The 8,527-nt window shown below is 39.7% G+C and overlaps 1 non-coding gene across 1 annotated transcript; it reads left to right on the top strand.

Moving 5' to 3' along the window:
- The first annotated feature begins 2,059 nt into the window (after positions 1-2,059).
- On the top strand, positions 2,060-2,132 carry Trnav-cac (transfer RNA valine (anticodon CAC)). The gene has a single exon. It is a non-coding gene; the product is annotated as a tRNA-Val (tRNA).
- Positions 2,133-8,527: the final 6,395 nt, after the last annotated feature.

Below are 8,527 nucleotides of genomic sequence, written 5' to 3'. Positions count from 1 at the left end.
GCTGTAACCTATGGTCTGCAATTCTTGTTACTGCAGGCTCTACGGACAACCACTGCATATCACAAGTGGGTGGAATTTTCAGGGATTCTCTTCCTTCATTGACTGTCTGATAGATATCACTAGCAGTTGGCAAGTTGAAGAACACCAAAACCAGTCATATTTTTCCCTAACTAAGAAGTCTGATTTCTTGTCGGCGTTTCACTTGCAGTAGAAGTAGAAAGCTGAATTGAATGGCATACACATTTTATAAGGATCAAATGAGAAATATCTTTGTTTGAAAATTTGATGTACACCACTGTTACACCTAGCACATTCGCTTTGGCCGTGCCTAAACCCAGCAGCTTGTTTAGATCGAATCTGGATTCCTGAAGAGTGTCTTTAAGCACTAAAACAACATTCACTGATGTAAAAAAGATACTACTTTGACGCCCGAACTACAGGTATTACACGCACCATATCCTGAGCCCTGGCAGTCGGCGGTGAACGTAAACAAACTGCAGGGCTGGCAGCTAACGCCCTTGTTCTCCGCTTCTGCGAAAGATGGAATGTCTTAACGCTCACTTGGTTTTGGTGTTGAGAGAGTCGTATTCGAACGCCGCAACAGATCGAGATCAATCTCTGCATTCATTTTAAAACAAGATCGGAAACAGCGAGCAATGCACTAACAACTCAAAGCGGGTACGCAAAGCATTCGGTAACGGCTAAGACGCCATTGTTTCTTGAAGTTGGCATTGTCGTAAACGTGGTAATCCAGGTCCGACCCGTATCGGTATCTTACGCTACCATAGACCTAACTCCCCTCTTTCCCCTCCTAGATTGCCAAGTAAAATCGTTCGAATAACATGTACTATGCATGCTGATGGATATTTGTTAATACTATAGTGCACAAAAATACGGGCGCACAACGATATGAGACCGAAGTCGGAATAACGTGTATTACATACATATATACATACATACATAAATACTTGTTCTACAGATCATGAATGCGACATTTCGTAATGATGTGGGATGTGTTACTTTAACGTAAGTTTTCTTTACACAATTTTTTTACAGTTACTACTTTATACCTAAATAAACGTTTAGCTGATATAAATTTTAGAGCTACTAGACCTCAAAAAATTAAACAATGCTGTTTCTGTATGTTGCATAGATCAAGCGATTTTAGAAAGAATTTTGCTGTAAAACTACCCAAATATTTTTAAAATCCACCACAATTCCCACTAACTACTAGATGCATAATTTGCACACCAGGCAGGTACTTAAAACCATCAGATTTAGTGGGGGAGCAGCTAACTTCGTGTCACAAGGCCCACAAGAATCTTTCAGTAGGCACCGTTGGCGACACTGGTGACGTCACAATTTGCGCGCTAAGGCTTTGTTTCTAGTTACTAGGTAGTGTTTAATTTAACCGCTGTAGACAGAAGCTTATGAGTTGGTTTTCTCTAAATGTTATGTGTCAGACAACCTAGCTGTTCCTAATTCACTGAATGTTCAATGCAATGGTGCATATTCTATGTACCTGTACTCTCTACCCTGTTTGATCTGTTCCTCGAGGGGGAGCTATTTGCATTGTATTCTGAGACCACAGTATTGCATTTATCGTTAAAAAATTGAAACAAAGTTTACGTGAATCGGTGCTATGCAATGTGTTAATGTCTTGTAGCTTTGAATGCCGTTCTGCACCGAAATATAAATGCAAGTAGAGAAGTGTTAAATGGATGTATCAGTACTTCTTTTTATGGTATTTAAGACGCAATGAAAAGACGATTGGTATGTTACGATATTCAACTAAACATTTCATTAAAATGGTCTAAATATGAAGGCCAAGAGCTCATGCCAGGTGCAGTTCGTACTTTGCCACATTTATATAGGACACTGCAGTGGAACTGGGATCTCTGCTGGCAGTTGTAGTCAAGGTAGGTAGTACCCGTTACAAACACACACACACACACACACACACACACACACACACACACACAAACATAACTATGTAGAAGGAAATAGGAGGTTACAGACCAAACCCGTGAACCTTTATATCGGCCTTTCAAGCTCATCGGTTTCCGTAGTGTAGTGGTTATCACGTGCGCCTCACACGCGCAAGGTCCCCGGTTCGATCCCGGGCGGAAACATTATTTTTACTTTTGTTACTTCGTTGGTAACAGACATTAATCAGTGGAAATGTAATTAAAAATTAGTATTTCTGAAGGAAATGGACGCTTTATACTTCTTCATTAAATTGTGATTTAGGTGTGTCGGGCAATTACCGTGACTACCTAGATTTCTTTGTTTTATAATGGTTTAAATTAATTATTCATTTTGTAGGAGTTTTGCCAAATATTAAATTAACAACTATTAAAGCAGTCTTATCTTTCATTATGGAGATAAGGTGACAAGAATGTTTCTCAGATACATGTGTGTGATCTTCCATTCTCTCTTCGCATTGCCCATTTGGCATCTCTTGTTTGTTCTAATTTAGATGGATTCAGTAATAAAATTCACGTCTGAGTGATTTAAAACTTGGTGTTTCAGACATTTTGGAGGTTTGATTTAAAACTCCTGTTTAGTTTTCATACCATTTTTAGTACTCTGTTTATACGGTATCTTTTACTGTTGCCTTCAGCTACCTTAAAAAAAAAAAAAGAAAAAAAAACCTCACTCGTAGTTTTATAATCTCATTGACAATTCATACTACATTCTTTCTGTGAGTTGATTATACATAAGTTTAGAGTTGCCACAATTATTATCACTTTCAGACCTAATTCCAATACTGAGTCAATTAAGTTCTTCTCCCGTTGAGTTTATTTGCACGAAAGGCAAATGTCACAATGGCATCAGCAAAACAAAGGTAATTTGGAACAGTTTAATGAAGATGTCGTCTTATTTTTCCCAGTTTGAGATTCTCGAGACATGCTCTAGGGCTGTTGAGAATAGTTTCAGTGATATGGAATCTCCTCGCCTGATTCCTCTTTAAATTTTCATTTTCTCACTGTCCTGGTTAAATTTAACCCTGCAATTCCTTCTGACTGAGCCTGCGTGTTCCTATAATATTATGAACCTGGTCTTTGCTCTAAAACATATCCCTAGACAATGAATGTACCCATTAACACGGAAGCTAAAAACTGAGAGCTTGTGTGGTGGAAACAATAGCTTACGATGAAGCCGTCTTTGCTTTGCCGTTGTATATTCGAAATTCTACATTTGCGATGCTTTTCTTGAATTAGTGAAAAGTGCCTACAGAAGATAACTGTAAGCACTGTTTATGTATATACCATCATAGCATTGCAATAAAAGTGAATGGAGGACGCTTTGCATGAAGCAGCTTAAGTATTCATACATGGAGATAAGGTGGAATTTTTGAACAGAGGAACATATGTAAAGTAATAAATTCGCGAATGCAAAACGTATGATAATGCATGAATAAACAAAGAATACAAAGTTACTCGTCATGGATAAGTGCAAACATCGTTTCAGATCGTTTACCATCACCTTCGAACATTACAGTGGAAGAATACGGAAAGATAAATTTACAAACTTCTGACGAATGTCCTTGCAAGAGGGAGAATCTATTTGCAAGCCACTTGAATTTATACAGATGATTGATTCAGAAACGAACAGGGCCGTTGCAAATATTGTCCTCGTTTGCACGGGACAACCCTCAGTCTTCAAGCTCTGTCGTCAATCCCTTTAAAACTAACAGGGAGAACAAATGTCGTCAATTTTTTATTTTTTGTTCTCAATTTTTGACATTTGTTTGAGGCACGAAAATGTTCTTTTCTTGTACTGGGAGTCTCAGACACTCAGAGACAGACTTACAGCAAACACCAACTCGTATTTTTGTCTTGGTATGAGGAACTACACTTACCTTTTCCTCCTTTTAGGTGTGCTTGTGAGTATGTGTTCGATTATCCACAGGAAATAACAGTATAAGTGAAAACATCAATAGAACCACTCAATACAACTGATGCTTGACAAATGATCTGCATAGACGAAACTAAAAAGAGGGACTGAGGGAGGTTTGGTATTAAGTCGCAACATGATCGCAAGCCAGAGAATGTGCTCTACTAATTTCTCGACCGAGATGAATCAAGGTCGTGTTTGTTTCGCATTCAGTAGTAACTGCCTTAGTTTTAAGGTAGGTAGAAGCAATGGGTCATATGGATAAAAACGAGAACATACTCCAGAGTACCCCCCCCATGAACCATGGACCTTGCCGTTGGTGGGGAGGCTTGCGTGCCTCAGCGATACAGATGGCCGTACCGTAGGTACAACCACAACGGAGGGGTATCTGTTGAGAGGCCAGACAAACGTGTGGTTCCTGAAGAGGGGCAGCAGCCTTTTCAGTAGTTGCAGGGGCAACAGTCTGGATGATTGACTGATCTGGCCTTGCAACATTAACCAAAACGGCCTTGCTGTGCTGGTACTGCGAACGGCTGAAAGCAAGGGGAAACTACAGCCGTAATTTTTCCCGAGGACATGCAGCTTTACTGTATGATTAAATGATGATGGCATCCTCTTGGGTAAAATATTCCGGAGGTAAAATAGTCCCCCATTCGGATCTCCGGGCGGGGACTACTCAGGAGGATGTCGTTATCAGGAGAAAGAAAACTGGCGTTCTACGGATCGGAGCGTGGAATGTCAGATCCCTTAATCGGGCAGGTAGGTTAGAAAATTTAAAAAGGGAAATGGATAGGTTAAAGTTAGATATAGTGGGAATTAGTGAAGTTCGGTGGCAGGAGGAACAAGACTTCTGGTCTGGTGACTACAGGGTTATAAACACAAAATCAAATAGGGGTAATGCAGGAGTATGTTTAATAATGAATAGGAAAATAGGAATGCGGGTAAGCTACTACAAACAACATAGTGAACGCATTATTGTGGCCAAGATAGATACGAAGCCCACACCTACTACAGTAGTACAAGTTTATATGCCAACTAGCTCTGCAGATGACGAAGAAATTGAAGAAATGTACGATGAAATAAAAGAAATTATTCAGATAGTGAAGGGAGACGAAAATTTAATAGTAATGGGTGACTGGAATTCGAGTGTAGGAAAAGGGAGAGAAGGAAACATAGTAGGTGAATATGGATTGGGGCTAAGAAATGAAAGAGGAAGCCGCCTAGTAGAATTTTGCACAGAGCACAACTTAATCATAGCTAACACTTGGTTTAAGAATCATGAAAGAAGGTTGTATACGTGGAAGAACCCTGGAGATACTAAAAGGTATCAGATAGATTATATAATGGTAAGACAGAGATTTAGGAACCAGGTTTTAAGTTGTAAGACATTTCCAGGGGCAGATGTGGACTCTGACCACAATCTATTGGTTATGACCTGTAGATTAAAACTGAAGAAACTGCAAAAATGTGGGAAATTAAGGAGATGGGACCTGGATAAACTGAAAGAACCAGAGGTTGTACAGAGTTTCAGAGAGAGCATAAGGGAACAATTGACAGGAATAGGGGAAAGAAATACAGTAGAAGAAGAATGGGTAGCTCTGAGGGATGTAGTAGTGAAGGCAGCAGAGGATAAAGTAGGTACAAAGACGAGGGCTGCTAGAAATCCTTGGGTAACAGAAGAAATATTGAATTTAATTGATGAAAGGAGAAAATATAAAAATGCAGTAAATGAAGCAGGCAAAAAGGAATACAAACGTCTCAAAAATGAGATCGACAGGAAGTGCAAAATGGCTAAACAGGGATGGCTAGAGGACAAATGTAAGGATGTAGAAGCTTATCTCACTAGGGGTAAGATAGATACTGCCTACAGGAAAATTAAAGAGACCTTTGGAGAGAAGAGAACCACGTGTATGAATATAAAGAGCTCAGATGGCAGCCCAGTTCTAAGCAAAGAAGGGAAGGCAGAAAGGTGGAAGGAGTATATAGAAGGCTTATACAAGGGCGATGTACTTGAGGACAATATTATGGAAATAGAAGAGGATGTAGATGAAGACGAAATGGGAGATACGATACTGCGTGAAGAGTTTGACAGAGCACTGAAAGACCTGAGTCGAAACAAGGCCCCCGGAGTAGACAACATTCCATTAGAACTACTGACGGCCTTGGGAGAGCCAGTCATGACAAGACTCTACCAGCTGGTGAGCAAGATGTATGAGACAGGCGAAATACCCTCAGACTTCAAGAAGAATATAATAATTCCAATCCCAAAGAAAGCAGGTGCTGACAGATGTGAAAATTACCGAACTATCAGTTTAATAAGCCACGGCTGCAAAATACTAACGCGAATTCTTTACAGACGAATGGAAAAACTGGTAGATGCAGACCTCGGGGAGGATCAGTTTGGATTCCGTCGAAATGTTGGAACACGTGAGGCAATACTGACCTTACGACTTATCTTAGAAGAAAGATTAAGAAAAGGCAAACCTACGTTTCTAGCATTTGTAGACTTAGAGAAAGCTTTTGACAATGTTGACTGGAATACTCTTTTTCAAATTCTAAAGGTGGCAGGGGTAAAATACAGGGAGCGAAAGGCTATTTATAATTTGTACAGAAACCAGATGGCAGTAATAAGAGTCGAGGGGCATGAAAGGGAAGCAGTGGTTGGGAAAGGAGTGAGACAGGGTTGTAGCCTCTCCCCGATGTTATTCAATCTGTATATTGAGCAAGCAGTAAAGGAAACAAAAGAAAAATTTGGAGTAGGTATTAAAATTCATGGAGACGAAGTAAAAACTTTGAGGTTCGCCGATGACATTGTAATTCTGTCAGAGACGGCAAAGGACTTGGAAGAGCAGTTGAACGGAATGGACAGTGTCTTGAAAGGAGGATATAAGATGAACATTAACAAAAGCAAAACGAGGATAATGGAATGTAGTCAAATTAAATCGGGTGATGCTGAAGGAATTAGATTAGGAAATGAGACACTTAAAGTAGTAAAGGAGTTTTGCTATTTAGGAAGTAAAATAACTGATGATGGTCGAAGTAGAGAGGATATAAAATGTAGACTGGCAATGGCAAGGAAAGCGTTTCTGAAGAAGAGAAATTTGTTAACATCGAATATAGATTTATGTATCAGGAAGTCGTTTCTGAAAGTATTTGTATGGAGTGTAGCCATGTATGGAAGTGAAACATGGACGATAACTAGTTTGGACAAGAAGAGAATAGAAGCTTTCGAAATGTGGTGCTACAGAAGAATACTGAAGATAAGGTGGATAGATCACGTAACTAATGAGGAGGTATTGAATAGGATTGGGGAGAAGAGAAGTTTGTGGCACAACTTGACTAGAAGAAGGGATCGGTTGGTAGGACATGTTTTGAGGCATCAAGGGATCACAAATTTAGCATTGGAGGGCAGCGTGGAGGGTAAAAATCGTAGAGGGAGACCGAGAGATGAGTACACTAAGCAGATCAAGAAGGATGTAGGTTGCAGTAGGTACTGGGAGATGAAGCAGCTTGCGCAGGATAGAGTAGCATGGAGAGCTGCATCAAACCAGTCTCAGGACTGAAGACAATAACAACAACAACTCCAGAGTAGATAATCAGAGCAAAAGCACGTTCTCAGAGAAAGTTCCGAATTTCGTATGAATCAAAACTACGAAGCATAATCTCTGGTCCGGGAGTACTTTCTCACTACCACCCCTCCTTACTGAGTAAGTTCTCAGAACAGAGATTAAAATCCAACATTTTTGGTTCTTAGTTCGTTTTAATTGGCGTGTGTTTGTTACCGAAAGTTTTTCTTACTTAATTTCTGTGCCGAAATGGAAGATTTGGAATTAGATTTCGTGAATATTATAAATGATTATCCTGCTATTATCAGAAAATCCGGCCGCAAGAAGGGAGAAGGCAGATAGTATAAAGGAAATACAACATCGTAACAGGGCTAGTTTTGGAAAAGACATTTCAGACGGCCAAACTGCGAAAAACCGCACAGTATGAAGTCGCGCATTAAGTCCAAGACGGGCAACATTTAGATCTCACTAAAAAAATGGGAACAAATGATTTTAAGTTTATGGACGGAGATGATTGAAACCCAACTATCTACAGAATTCCTGGTAAGTCTCGTTCTTTTCGTTTTCTTATTATTTGCTTAAAGTTTTGAAATTGTGAATCAGCAAAATATTTATTTTTAACTTGTGAAAATGGGACAGTGTTTAGTAAAATTCGTCTGATATTTGACCATTTTTCTGTAAAAGTATCACAGTGTACTATGCATAAAATTGGACAAAACCACATTTCTGCGTAAACCTACGTGCTAAACATACTAACTAGAAACTGAGTCGTAACACACACTACTATTTCTTTTTTTTAATTTTTATTAGGAGCTTGTGCAGTTGGTGGTTCCATCTCTGCTGTCATCTATTCCCCAGAGAGTAGTTCGGAGGTAATTGATACCGATTGTACATTCTTCGAACCACAATCAGTTTTGCAGAAACCACAAATGGCCACAGCAGACGCCACAGATCTGATGGGTACAGAAATCGTTATATCTTCCCATTCGCCTGTTGTGGGGTCGGTGAGAGTGTCGTAACGACGCACACTAAGCATGGAAACAGATGAGACGATGAATTTG

The sequence above is a fragment of the Schistocerca gregaria genome, chromosome 7 (genome assembly GCF_023897955.1).
Source record: "Schistocerca gregaria isolate iqSchGreg1 chromosome 7, iqSchGreg1.2, whole genome shotgun sequence".
Lineage (NCBI taxonomy): Eukaryota > Metazoa > Arthropoda > Insecta > Orthoptera > Acrididae > Schistocerca > Schistocerca gregaria.
Note: the sequence above shows the minus strand (reverse complement) of the source record. Positions and strands in the feature narration are given on the sequence as shown.